This window comes from Papio anubis, chromosome 1 (assembly GCF_008728515.1).
Source record: "Papio anubis isolate 15944 chromosome 1, Panubis1.0, whole genome shotgun sequence".
Taxonomy (NCBI): Eukaryota; Metazoa; Chordata; class Mammalia; order Primates; family Cercopithecidae; genus Papio; species Papio anubis.
The window spans coordinates 177,135,523-177,150,316 of NC_044976.1; the positions used below are offsets into that span (position 1 = coordinate 177,135,523).

Genomic DNA, 14,794 nt, shown 5'->3' on the forward strand with positions numbered 1-14,794 from the left:
TTTTAAGCAGATGTCACACTTGAGTTGGGAGGTACAGCCCTCTGAAATGAAAAGGTGGGTCACTCTTGCTGTATCATGGAACTTTTACTTTTCTGTTGTCAGAAGGAATCTGCAGGGAAGCCATGTAATGTCAGGTGTAATTATGCTTTGATAATTCATATGCTTATGTCTCCAGGAATTGGATCACATTCATAATATAGCAGTGGGCAATTACTCTTGATGTAACTGAACTGCTGTTCAAACTTAAATTTATTTTCAGTGGGTAACATTGAGCAAAACATTCATTCTTTCTGTACTTATATGTAAGACAGTATGTATTTGCCATGTCCACAGTTGCTCATTTATCCGTGGATTCATTCATCAAAAAAATAATGACTGGTCACCTCTTATAAGCAGGCACTGCAGTGGGTGGTGGAGAAACAAGTGAACATAGTAGACATGATCCCTGACATCAGCAAACTCAAATTCTCAGTGTGGACCTGGCCAGGGAGAACCCCAAATGAGTATTCACTTCCTCACCTGGCCTACATCTTGTCTATAATCTCACCTTTAACTCTAGTCACACCAACAGCTTCAGGCGAGAGAGGAAGAAACATTGGAGAAATCAAGTCCACCAGTGAGGGGGGCACTTGGTGTGGCAATCATTCCTTCTCCCTCTTCCATACCAAACTTCCAGGATGCAAGAATTACTTTCATTGTGGCCCCCTCAGACCTTCTTCCACTTAGAGCCAAAATTCAGATTGGAATTAAGGGACAGGGAGTTGATTTGAAACTGTTTGCAGAGTTTTTTCTGAGGTCATATGTTTATTGGGTATGGCTTGGACAGGATCCATGAGTCTTGGGAGGGTCAACTAAAGCTATTCTCTCCTCAGCCACACTTGGAGCCGCCCCTGCTTGAACACCGCTGAATCTTTGCCACATTCTTCCTTTTGCTAAAAACATCTGGCTCTCTCATCTCCATCTGGCCAATCCCCACTTTTCCTGTAAGCGTCAGGGTAAGTCAGGCTAAATCCACCCTGCCCCCACAGCCAGTAACACTTTTCTGAACTCTCACCCTAATTTTCTTGTCCACTTCTGGTCATCCTCTCTCACTCTACTGCAGCATTTACCTTGCCTGTGCCTTTGGGACAGGTACCCTGTCTGTAATCTTTGTAATCATAGCGAAGGAATACAAAGCTCAATAGCAAATGTTTAATGCATGTTGAAGGGGTCAGGCGCAGTGGTTCACACCTGTAATCCCAACACTTTGGGAGGCCGAGATGGACAGATCACTTGAGGTCAGGTGTTCGAGACCAACCTGACCAACATGGCAAAACCCCATCTCTACTAAAAATAAAAAAATTAGCTGGGTGTGGTGGCAGTCCCCTGTAATCCAGCTACTCAGGAGGCTGAGACAGGAGAATCACTTGAACCTGGGAGGCAGAGGTTGTAGTGAGCCGAGATCATGCCACTGCACTCCGGCCTGGGTAACAGAGCAAGACTCTATATCAAAAAAAAAAGTTGAAGGAATAGATAAATAGCATCCACTCCAGATGTAGGAGACAAGTGGAGATATAGCTGATGACCCCTCAGCATGCCATAAGTGGCTGTGAAGTTGGTAACTTTATTTACCCTCAGCCTACTGGGAGAGTTCCATTTCAGTGATGAAAACTGACCATATGCTTATGCACACCCACACCTCTGGGAGGAGCTTCAGAGCCAAGTTACCCTCAAGTCAAGCTAGCTATCAAAACTATGAGCTGCTTCCTAGTTCTCAGGGCAGTGGCTGCCACTGGATTTTCTTAAGGTCTCTATGATGTAATCAATGCAAAAAGTTAAGAAGGTCACCCTTGAATTGCACCCAAGTCTGCAAAACACAAGCAGATGCCCAAGAGTTCATGGACAGCATCTACCTCTGGCAAGCTCTTCTCTTGTGGATGGGCAGGGAACAGAGAAACAGATATGGTCCCCGCTTTTTAGGGAGCTCAGTCCATTGGGGAAGATTGAGAAGCAAATCATGATTCTGCAAGAAGCAGAGGAAGGGTTCTGGCAGCACAAACGTAGGGCTGCTCCTGAGTCTACTCAAGAAATGTCAAGTTTGGTTGTTGAACTTTTTTTTTTTTTTAAGTTCTAGGGTACATGTGCACAACGTGCAGGTTTGTTACATATGTATACATGTGCCATGTTGGTTTGCTGCACCCATCAACTCGTCATTTACGTTAGGCATTTCTCCTAATGCTATCCCTCCCCCAGCTCCCCACCACCCAAAAGAACACATGGACACAGGACAGTTGTTGAACTTCTTAAGCCTGCTCTTTATTTCTTGCCTCCTTTATCACTTCTCTATCATAAACCAACATCCAAAATCCAGCTGCCTACCCTGAAGGTGACTTTTACCAAGACCCCTTTATGGCAGCCCCACACACTCTCCAGGAATCGGGGTCCCCTAGGAATGCTGCTCCAGACCTCCTGCAGATTCCGTTGTGTTTTTCCACTTCTAGACTCCACACAAAGCAGTATACATGTATAGTAGCAAGAACTCCCTTTGTGTTAGCAATTCCAAATTGGGATGAGGGAGTAACAAGACACAGTTGGGGTGGGGAAATGAAGGAATTCCTACAAGACGCAGAGGTGATTTTGAAGCTAAGAGGTGGCTTCTCCTGGTGAGACTTCAACTTTCCCCTCCTTGCTCTCTCTTTATTCTGTGCTATTGCCTGGACCACGTGGGGAACAGCTTTTGTGTACACTGGTTTGAGAAAGATCATATGAAGGAAAAAAGGAAGGTGTTTCTATTTCCATCTATTGGAGGCTTTACTTTTTTTTGTTTTTTTTTTTACTTGTGTGACTGGTTTATTGAATAATATTAATTCCATGGGATAACAGTCATGAAAGAGTTTTATCTTTCTGCAATTACTAATCTCACATGTGCCCTGCTGAGTCTCTTTGCACTGGTAGCAGACCCTTTTATAATATCTTGGGCAGGTATCATAATTTCCTGGTCCCCCTTTCTTTTTAAAAACTTAAAAAATAAACCAAAAGCAACTCAGCATATTCTAGTTGGAAATTTCCATCTCATTTCCATGTCAAGGCCAAGCTTTCATCTAAGAACTTGGGGTTGGGAGGTAGACTTTAGTTCTTTCATCCCCACTATCTTTGCCCAATTTTCACAGGGAGGGGCTTAAGGGTGTGATCTGTCCATCGCTGCCCTAAGTTTTGAATCACTAAATCTTTTATTCAGTTGTTAGAATAGATGGTGTTCTCCATGTACCATTTGTCAGTCAGGATTCATTCATGGATTCATCAGTAGACATCAATAAATATTTTTAATTAACATCAAATAATATTTGTTGTTATCTACTAATATGCTGCAGACTCTAGTAGGCCCTGGGAATACAGTGGCAAACAAAACAATCAGCCCTTGCCTTCACTACATTCAGACTTCTGAGTAATCTTTTCTGTACTAAAATTTTCAATTATTCAACTTAAGGGAGATACTCTTAATATAAATGAGCCTCTCCCACTTCTCAAATTGCATTTTGGAATTCTTCACTAAATCACCTACAAACTTGGTTTACTTTCCTTGAGATTCTTTATGAGAAAGTTGTATGGCTGTCAACTCACTGTGTTACCTCGGGCTAACCACGTAACCTTTACAAGAATTCTTTTCTTTGTAGAACGAGAATAATGGCACCCACATCACAGAATTATTATGAGTATTAAAAGAGATAATGTGTAATAGACATTTAAGCATAGATGAATAAAGTGAGCCTCAGAGAAGTCAAGCCACTTCCTGAAGGTGACATAGCTAGTAACTAGTGGAACCAGGCGTGTCATATTGCAATTGATACAAAACGAAACCACTCCAAAACTCAGTACCTCCAAACAGTAAGCTCAAAAGACTACAGGTCAAGCACCAGGTGCCTGGCTTGCTCTCTCAACATGTTTGGGAATTGGCTGGCTGTATGTTGGTCTAGCCTTGCCACAACTGGGACAACTGGGCTCTACTCCATGTGGTCTCCCAGATTTCAGCAGGCTAGTCCAGGCTCCTTTTGGTAGAAGCAAGGTTGAGAGAGAGAGAGAGACAGAGAGAGAGAGAGCGAGAGAGAGAGAGAGAGAGAGAGATTGACAGAGAAAGAGGAAGTAAAAGAGTTTTTGAGAGCTGGGCTCCGAACTAGGGCACTGTCACTTCCTCCATGTTCTATTGGCCAAAGCAAGTCACAAGGCTGACCGAGGTTCAAGGGATGGGAAGAGGTGCAAAGTCATATTGCACTGGACGTGAGTCCAGGGAAGCCATCCACTGGGGCCATCAGTGCAATCTGTCTACCTCTCCAGGATTCAAAGGACTCCCGTTTGCCTCTAAAACCCATACTCTTGTTTCCATACTGTACCAACTATAAACACTCACACGTAAAACCTTGGTCACTCTCACACACTTCCCCAGTGCCTATTCGCTGCTCTAGTCAGACTCACCGTGAGGTGAACAAAACATAATTGTTTCCAACTCCAAGCCTTTGACCTATTAAAGAATCTTAATTTTTGTACTAGTTTTGAAATTAAATTTTCTATTGAAAATAACTTTAAAAACTGATAAACATTGTAAGAAGAAAGATCTAAAGAGTTTTTTCCTTCCTAACTTAGCAACAGAATTCACATCACTTATATACTGCTTCAGTTCATTATAACGAGATCAGTGGTCATGGTCAAAATGTTAATTATCTCAGGTCAGTGAGAAAATTTGACCTGTGACAAACATAGTTTATAATTTCAAGTAAAGAAGCACAATTTTCTCCAAGAAACATGCTAATAACAGATGCAGTGTTCTATAGCAAACAATTGTAATGTTCGGAAAAGTTTTCAGTCCTTGGGTGATAACTATAAACATAAACCCAATTTTGAAGGAAAACTCTTGTCTCCAAAGTAAAGCAAAACAAAAGAAAACAAAAATTAGCTAGAAACTCAGTCCCTGCCACCAAACAAATAACAATCTTACATACAACCTTTATCCTGTCTGGTTAATAATCTTTATTTTTTTGTAATCCTAATAACTGATTTGTAAATATACCTCACTCCTCTCCTTCACCTGTTAAAATATAACTCCTAGGATATAATATTCTTAAAAGCACTTTACCAGATTTTGCCCTTCCAGTTTTCTCACTAGAATATTGTTGTCCTAGTGATCTACTTCTTTTAAAATTTTACTTAAGGCTGAATACAAGATTTTGAGGCTTAATACCAATTTTATTTTTTATAACAATTTTATTCCCCCTCTTGTAATATGCCATCTTACCAGGAATGCTTTTTCCTTTTCCTGTCTGCCCAACACGTAGACTACATCAGGACTCATATTCTGTTCGGGGCATCATTTCAAGCCTCCTTTCTATGAATCCCATTGGCTATTATATCTGACAACATTGATTTTGGCATTTATGTACCACCAAGAAATTTGTAATAATTTCTCATGTGTTTTGACTCCTGACCAGATGGTAAGCTTTTGGAGGAGAGGAAGTTTTCCCTGCATGTCTCGACACTCAATGTATTCACAGAATCATAAACTCTTAGAGTTGAGAGATATTCTAAATTTCATTCAATGCAAATGCATTCATTGTTCTTGCATTTCTCCTTCAAAATTTTCCTGCTAAGTGGTCATTGCCAAGAATGGGGAATTTACTATCCCCCTAAGGAGGAGCACATCCCATTTTCAGACAAATTTAATAGAGAGCGAAACTATTGCCCTCCCATTCTCCACTCTTCCTCCACCACCATTTCCGACCATAATTTTTATTCCTTAGATCCAATTCTGTCCAACAGGGTTGTATACAACATTCTAATGAGAGCTTTCAAACATCTCCAAACAACTGAGACCCCTTCTTCAGGATCAATATTCCAAAGACTTTCCCTTTTTTTATGTGGCATGGCTTTGAGTCCCTATGTTGAGTGTTTTTACAAACAAATTCCATGTTTATTCTTTTCTTCCTTGAAGCAGTTCCCTCAAATTACCCCTCCTCTCCCTCAATAACTTCTATATCATAGTCTAACACATTTTCTCTTGAGGATCATCTCTCCCCAGACCCAACCCAGAGAAAGGCACCTTTTTTCATTTCCTTCCTTGCTGTCTTCAAAGGAATGCAAAGAGCAACTTTTTTTTTTTTTTTTTTTTTTTTTGGCAAAGCTTTTGCTTCCAAAAACTATAGGAAAATAAATGAGATAAAATAATAAAAACTCTACAAGTTACAGAAAATGAAAAGTTCTTGTATTTAAGTTTCCAGGTCTACCATATTTTACTCCTTCTGAGGAGGTAAAAGGAAGACCTGGTTGTCAGTTTGCTACTTATCTGTAAAGGTAGGGCTCACCAACATTCCCCCTACTTCTGACCCCAGCCTGTCAGGCCATATGAACCCATTCCGTCAAGAAAACACCTCCTCTCCAGAATACAGTTCAGGAAAAACAAGTACTTCAATGGTTAAATGTTATAGATATGGGCTTCCAGGCTGCAATCTCCACTGCAATCTTACCTAGGAACAAGCTTAACATTTTATTCTTCCTCTTAGAAAGCTTTTTGTTGTCTTCTGGGCATTTATTAATCAAATTTTCACCAAAACAAAAATGGATATATAAAACAAGAGCTCAAAAAACGAAAAGGATAGAGATAAGGATTTGGAAGTCAATGGCATGTATATTGGTAGTTAAAGGGGTGGGGGTGGATACACTATCTCCCTTGGCTGGGCATGGAGCTCACACCTGTAATCCCAGCACATGGGGAGGCTGAGGCAGGGGGACTGCTTGAGCCCAGGAGTTCGAGACCAGCCAGGGCAACATCTCTACAAAAAAAAAAAAAAATAGAAAAATTAGCCAAGTGTGGTGGTGTGCAACTGTAGTCCCAGCTACTTGGGAGCTTGAGGTGGGAGGATCAACTGAACCAGGGGAGGTCAAAGATACAGTGAGCCATGATTGCACCACTGCACTCCAGCTTGGGCAGCAGAGTGAGACCCTGTGTGGAAAAAAGAATATCTCCCTAGGAGAATCTGTAGAAAAGTGAGCTAGCAAACTTAGGGAACATCTATGCTTGTGGAGCAGGAGGAGAAAAAGTCAAGGGTAGAAAAGTAGTTTTAAAAAAATTAAGAGTATAAATGATGAGAGAGAAACCAAAGAAGACAACTTGAAGAAAGGAATGGCCAATGTGTCAAATGTGGGCAGAGGTCAGATAAAAGGCATGAAATGGGTCCCTTGGCTTACGAAAAAGTCATCACTACCTTGGTAAGACAAACTACATTGCAATGAGATGTGAAGGTAAACACACTCCAGTTTGTCTGCTGTAGAGTGTGTTACCCCAAACTGAATCTGATGTTCTAAGTGTGGTCTGACTGATGGAGTAAAGTGGGATCCTCTTCACTTTGGTCAATCTACTCTGTGTCTACTAATATAACTTCAGACCAAATTAAGGTTGTGGGGTTTGTTTTATTTTTTGGCAATCCCACTTACCGCACCACTTCAGTGACTCATATGAAATGCAATCTGCCTAAACCTTATGTCATTTCCACATGAAGCAGAGGTAACTCATGACTTCCAACTCTGTCCTTGTACAGTTGAGTTTTAAAACCGATTCAGAATTCCATTCAGCTACAATTTACGTTGTTAGCTTCAGTTCTTTGTTCCAGCCTAAGGAAATCTCTATTCTAATTCTGCCAACATTAGTTGTCCTCCTGGCTTTATGTCATCCATAAATTTTATTTACTCATCATCAGTGTTTCCATCTAAGTTATGAATAATGTCAAGTCCTATGCATTCAGGCAAGAGTTGGGTGAAAATTGGAAGATATGGCTGAGTCTGAAGCCAACAACAATTGTCAAAATGCTGACACTAGTAGGTCTGAAGCCAGGGGAATTAGTGAGTTTAGTACTAAGAGTTGTCCAAGAACGGATGGGCAGTAGATAAGGGATGATGCAGAATCCAGGAACTCAGCCAAATCACAACCCAGAGGAGCAGATTCAATACAATGGGCAAATCTGGAAGCTAAAGACACTGAAGGAACACTTGAAGTCATAACACTCTCAATGAAGGAAATGAATATATGAATACTTTTTTTCCTCCCCTCCATATGCAAGTGTATCTTTCCTTCAAAATTTCAAAGACTTTAATGAATAAAAACATGATAAAGATAGGTCTTCTAGCTCTTTCCTTCCTCTATGTGGAACTTTTCTAGATTGGCCAGGTGACCAACTACTAATTTGCCTAACAACTATCTTCTACTTCATTCGTATTTCCTTCCTGTCTCCAAGGAGATGAGATTTTATGAGTATTGGGGGATGTCTTAGTCCATTTTCTGTTTCTATAACAGAATATCAAAGATTGAGTAATTTAAAAAGAAAGGAAATTTATTTAGCTCATGGTTCTGCAGGCTGGGAAGTCCAAGATGGGTAACTGTACCTGGTGAGGGCCTCATGCTGTTTCACAGCCAGATAGAAAAGTGGAAGGGGAAGCCCACATGTATGAGAAAGGAGACCAAACATAAGAGGCAGCCTCACTTTGTAACAACTCGTGGTAACTGATCCAGTCCCGCAAGAGTGAGAACTCACTCACTCTCAGGAGAGGGTGTGCATTCATTCCTGAGGTACGTGCCTCCCTGACCCAAACATTTCCCACTAGGCCCCACTCCCAACACTGCCTCATTGAGGACCAGGCCTCCAACACGTAAACTTTTGGAGGATACACTCAAACCACAGCAGGGAGAACAGGAAAAGAGCATGGCTTTCACTGAGATTCCCATGTTTTATTCCACAATTTGATTTTCTGTCCTGGAATTTCATCAAGGATTAGCATCAATATTATCATTATTATTTTTTTTGAGACGAAGTCTTGCTGTCTCCCAAGCTGGAGTGCTGTAGCACAATCTTGGCTCACAGCAACCTCTGCCTCCAAGGTTCAAGTGATTCTCGTGCCTCAACCTCCTAAGTAGCTGGGATTACAGGTGCCCGCCATTACACCCAGCTAATTTTTGTATCTTTAGTAGAGACAGGGTTTCACCAAGTTGGCCAGGCTGGTCTTCAGCTCCTGACCTCAAATGATCCATCTGCCTTGGCCTCCCAAAGTGCTGGGATTACAAGCGTGAGCCACCACACCCAGCCAGCATCAATATTATTTTTAACACATGTTAGCATAGCTGAAATGAAAACAAAATTGATTGCTGGTGAAAATGCAACTGGAACTTTCATACATTGCTGGTGGAGATGCCAAATGGTATGGTCACTTTGGAAAACAATTTGGCAGTTTCTGATAAAGTTAAACACTCCTTTACCACATGACCCAGTAATAATTACTTCTAGGTGTTTACTGAAGAGAAATGAAGACTTCTGTTCACACAAAATACTCTGCAGATGTCTATAGTTGTTGTTTTTATAATTGTCAAAAACTAGAAACAACCCAAATGTCCTTCTGATGAATGGAATACAAACTGTGTTACATCCATATAATGGAATACTATTCAACAATGAAAAGAAATGCTCTGCTGATATGTACAATAACATGGGTGAATCGCAAAACAATTAGGCAGAGTGAAAAAAGCAAGACAAAAAAAGGCGACATAATATATTATTCCTTTTATATGACATTCTGAAAAAGGAAAAAACTATAGGGACAAAAAATAGACCATTGGTTGCTAGTAGCTAGGGATGGGGGAGGGATTGACTATGGAGGAGCATGTTAGAGAATTTTGGGGGATGATGGGCCTGTTCTGTATCTTGACTATGATGGTTACGCCATGATTGTATATGTCAGTGCTCATATTATGTTGTTGCAAAAGTAATTGTGGTTTTTGCCATTAAAGGTAATGGCCCTTTGTCTTTAATGGCAAAACCGCAATTACTTTTGCAACAACCTAATAAAACCATATACTGGAGTGACTAAACCATATAAAAGTGAAAGTTTTACTTACTTGTAAATTATACTTGATAACCTGACTAAAAGAATATTTTTTAAATGGCCCAATTTTCAATAATAAAGGAATCATTAAATATATTATGAAACATTTATACAATAAAGCATTACATAGTTGCATTGGACTGTGTTATACTTTCTGTCTGCCTGGCAGCTTACAAATAGCCTTCCTATATGTGGGAAATTTCTCCCCTTACAAGTCTACCTGTTCCTAAATTAGAAGTCATCAGCTTCCTTTTCCACTCTCCCTGCAGGTAGGGCATGGGTAGTCAGACTCACTCTTACAAAATTTCAGTTCAACAGTCTGATAAGAAGAAGGAGGTGTCTATGAAAAATTTATTCTGCTGAGGGTGGTAGATCGTGATAAATAGATATCCAGCTATCAATGGGGCAGTAACAAAGCTTCTAGCAGCAGTAGGACCCTCCAGAGTCAGTGGTGCATTCTTCAAGCCTGATTCTTGGGCCCTCCATGAGATGAGCATATTTGCATTAATTTAAATTTTTTAATTAATTATTTAAATTATCAAGAATGTTGTCTGCAACCAAAAACTGGAACTGATAGAATAGTCAGTGAAAATTATGCTTATGACCAGAATCTTACCAATGTGGGCTACGACTGCATGATGAATTCAATGGTTTAGACCATCATTGAAAAACGTGACTTGTGCCTGTCCATGATGTCTACAACTCTAGTGCAGGTAGGAGGTGAATGCCATCATCCCCAGCAAGATACAGCCTATGTCAGTCATCTAATGAAGTAGATTCTGAGTCTCTTAAGCTGCAGGAAGAAAAGAAAGGAAAGATAACTGTTTTCTCCAACTACAGGTCTCCAAACTCACAGCTGCAACTGTGATGAATTTCAAAACACCAACAAGAGTCATTTGAATCTTTCTGCTGTGCAATTTATTTTCAATATATAGCAATATGTAGCAACCTTGAAAATAATTGTTTACAAATTATAATAGGAAAGTCCCGTAGGAAAGTCTTAGCTATGGTTTTTAGTTTTAAAAAATAGTCACAAGAAGATGAAATATATATACATAGGCAAGAAAGCCTGGAAGAAAATTCGCTGGAATGGTAAGAGTTGCTTGGGATGGTGAGATTGTAAACAGTTATGATTGTCATCTGTTTCTCCTCCCTGCCCTCATGTTCCACAATGAAGATGTATTACTATCAAAATCAGAAGAACATGTTCTTGGATCAGGTGCGGTGGCTCACGCCTGTAATCCCAGCACTTTGGGAGTCCAAGGCAGGTGGATCACAAGGTCAAGAGTTCAAGACCAGCCTGGCCAACATGGTGAAACCCCATCTCTACTACAAATACAAAACTTAGCCAGGCGTGATGGTGCATGTCTGTAGTCCCAGCTACTTGGGAGGCTGAGGCAGGAAAATTGTTTGAACCCAGGAGGCGGAGGTTGCAGTAAGCTAAGACCATGTTACTGCGCTCCAGCCTGGCTGGTGACAGAGCAAGACTCCGTCTCAAAAAAAAAAAAAAAAAGAAGAACATGTTCTTAAAAATATTTTTAATTTGCTTTAATTTGCATTTAAATTTGGTAAAAGGGTCCTCTGTGTTCTCAGAATCCCATAGGCTAAGGGATTCTCTGGGTGCACTTACTCTGATCCTTAGGCTCTTAACCAGTGATGTATACCTGGGAGTGATATATAAATGGAAAGGAAGAAATCACCAGAAATTTTTGCCAAGTTAAAATTGGCTCCCTAAAATAACCATTCGATGAGTACTGTTCTGAAGGACTCTGCTACTCTCTGCTGTTCTGACCTTGACTCAGATCTTCACCAGAATTCCTATGGTGATGCCCTGGCTGTTTTTTTGTTTTGTTTTGTTTTGTTTTGGTTTGGTTTGGTTTTGGCAGGGCGGGGCAGGCGGGGGGGACTTTCTTCCCACCACTGGAGCCGGGGCACCTGGGCATGGTGAGATGTGACGGACTGCCCAGTTGGAAGTTAGCAACGCACAGGTTATACTTTCAGCTGTGTATTATTGAGGAATCCCCAAGAGGCCTACCATGAAAGGCAACTTAATTTAAGCCCATTTCTACTTGCTTGATATGCCTTAAGAAATTACAAATACAAAAGTGACCACACTTAATAAAGCCCAACATGACATGCTGTGAAAAACACAACATATGGTTATTTGAAGTCTGAAAAGCCTACTGAGTTTTAAATTTTTCATTAGAATATCCTTTGATGTATAAACATGTCCTTTTTGATTTTCTTTCACAATAGTGGTTTCTAGATCAAAACCACATATAGAAACTTTCTCTTGGTAGGGAAAAATTACCTGAGATAAAATTGCAAGACTCTCTTAAAGAGTTGAGATTAAACACATGAGCACAAAGCATTTTAAACACATCATGAACAAGACCACCTCATGATTACCCTTTAAAGTTTAGTAAACTCATAGAAATTGGAGAGACACTTCTTTAAATATTTTTTCTTTGTAGTTATATATTACAGTTATCATAGAAGTAGCTACTTTGTTCCACTTAATTAAAACTGATGACCCATCCGGGCCTGGTGGCTCGCGCCTGTAGTTCCAACACCTTGGGCGGCCAAGGCGGGCAGATTGCTTGAGCCCACGAGTTAGAGACCAGGCTGGGCAGCATGGTGAAAACCCATCTCTACAAAAAATACAAAAATTAGTCAGGCATGGTGGCACGCACCTGTAGTCCTCACTACATGAGAGGTTGAGGCAGGAGGATCACCTGGAGGTCGAGGCTGCAGTGAGCTGTGATCTCACCACTGCACTCCAGCCTGGGCGACAAAGCTGAGACTCTGTCACAAACAAACACAACAACCAAAAAAACCTGATGACTTTTTATAAATTATACACAGCTACTATCAAGAACTATCTATTTTAAAAAGGAGAGGCTTGGTGTGGTGGCTCAGGCCTGCAATCCCAGCACTTTTGGAGACCGAGGTGGGTGGATCACTTGAGGTCAGAAGTTCAAGACCAGCCTGGCCAAGGTGGTGAAAACTCAACTGTACTAAAAAAAAAAAAAAAAAAAAAAAAAGCAAAAATTAGCTAGGCATGGTGGCACATGTCTGTAGTCCCAGCTACTTGGGAGGCTGAGGCAGGAGAATCACCTGAAACCAGGAAGCAGAGGTTGCAGTAAGCTGAGAGTGCACCACTGCACTCCAGCCTGGGTGACATAGTGAGACTCCAACTCAAAAAATAAAAATTAAAATAAAAAAAATTTGAAAAAAAATTTGCTTGTAGTTAAATCCTTGAGAATAGGGATTATGCACTAAATTTTATTTCCTGCTATCAAACTAGTGTTAAGATGTGAATGATGAAGGTCTTGTGAAGTATGTAAAGTTTGCTTTCTCCTTTTCTACTACCTGCTTGGTCCTTTAACTCTCATCCCTAGGACTTCAGCTAGAGCTTGTTTCCCAGTTCTTTTCTCTGTTATATTTCAGAGACACCAACAAGATGTTAACTATCAAGGGCTAATCTTCCTGTCTCAATTAATGCTATTTTGGATGCAAGTAACAAAGCTTTACTCAAACTAGCTTAGGCAAAAAAAAGAAAGTTCATTTTATGGTTATAAAATTATCTCACGAAGACTGAAGAACCCCAAATCCTTCTGGCATAATTCCCCCATCTTTCACTGTGTCTGTGGCTGTCTCGTCTCCTATTTGTTTCTCTCCGCATATCTCTCCATTCTCACCTGACTGCAGTATAGCTTTCTCTACTTTTCTGTGCATAGCCCCTGAGTTTATTTATCCTTATTTCTAGGAACTAGGAAAGACTAACTCTAATTTCTGAATCTCAATTCAAAATTCCTGAGAGAGAGACTCTTTGAAATCTAATTTCAGTCAGGTATCTACATCTGGTCCAAATCAGCTGTAGTCAGGGGATGAGGTGACAGTATATATCTGGCCCAGCGTTTCCCAAAGTTACCTGAACACAGAACTTTATCCACCCCCATCCCTGGCTCTGGTGGTTGTGGTCAGGGGCATGTTATAGGGCACACCCATTCATATCGTTCAAAACAGGATTTCTCAAGATGTCATTTTGGGATCTTCTAATTTACCACTTTAATATTAAGAATGACCAAACTTAGACCCAAAGAGGCAGAATAATTTGCTTAAATTACCAGGATTGTGGCAGAGTAGAGATTTTGATTTTGAGCTGAGGAACCTGACATAGTATACCTTCAATTGAACCTGGATATCAAGAAATATAATGGCTACCCGGTCCCAAAAAAAAGTCCAAAATCAAGGTGTCAGCAGGGCCGCGCACCCTCTGAATGCTTTAGGGGCAAATCCTTCCTTATCTCTTCCAGATCCTGGTGGCTCTAGGCATTCCTTGCAGGTAGCTGCATACATCCAATCTCTGCCTTAGTCTTCCTGTGGCCTACTCTTCTATGTCTGTCTTCTCCTCTTTCACTTTCTTTAAAAAAAAACATGTGTCATTATCTTTCAGCCTCACCCAGATAATCCAGGATGATCTCATCCTGAGTGCTTTAACTTAATTACTCTACAAAGAGCTTTCATCAAGGTAAGATCACATTTATAGGCTGCAGGGGTGAGGACATGGGCATAACTTTTGGGGGGCCATTATTCAAACCTCTGCAAAGGCCTTACGAGGTATCACAAGGTACCTAAAAGGACTTTTTTTTTTTCTTTTTTGAGACGGAGTCTCACTCTGTTGCCCAGGCTGGAGTGCAGTGGTGCGATGTTGGCTCACTGCAAGCTCTGCCTCCCGGGTTCATGCCATTCTCCTGCCTCAGCCTCCCCAGCAGCTGGGACTACAGGTGCCCACCACCACTGGCGAATTTTTTTGTATTTTTTTAGTAGAGACAGGGTTTCACCGTATTAGCCAGGATGGTCTCAATCTCCTGACCTCGTGATCCGCCCGCCTTGG

The 14,794-nt window shown here is 40.8% G+C and overlaps 1 long non-coding RNA gene across 1 annotated transcript; it reads right to left on the reverse strand.

Annotated features, from left to right (window-relative positions):
* Positions 1-12: 12 nt before the first annotated feature.
* On the reverse strand, positions 13-14,565 carry LOC116271068. Its single transcript, XR_004179473.1, has 3 exons — positions 14,171-14,565; positions 10,511-10,687; positions 13-41 (listed from the first exon to the last, which is right to left on the reverse strand). It is a non-coding gene; the product is annotated as an uncharacterized LOC116271068 (long non-coding RNA).
* Between the last annotated feature and the right edge of the window lie 229 nt (positions 14,566-14,794).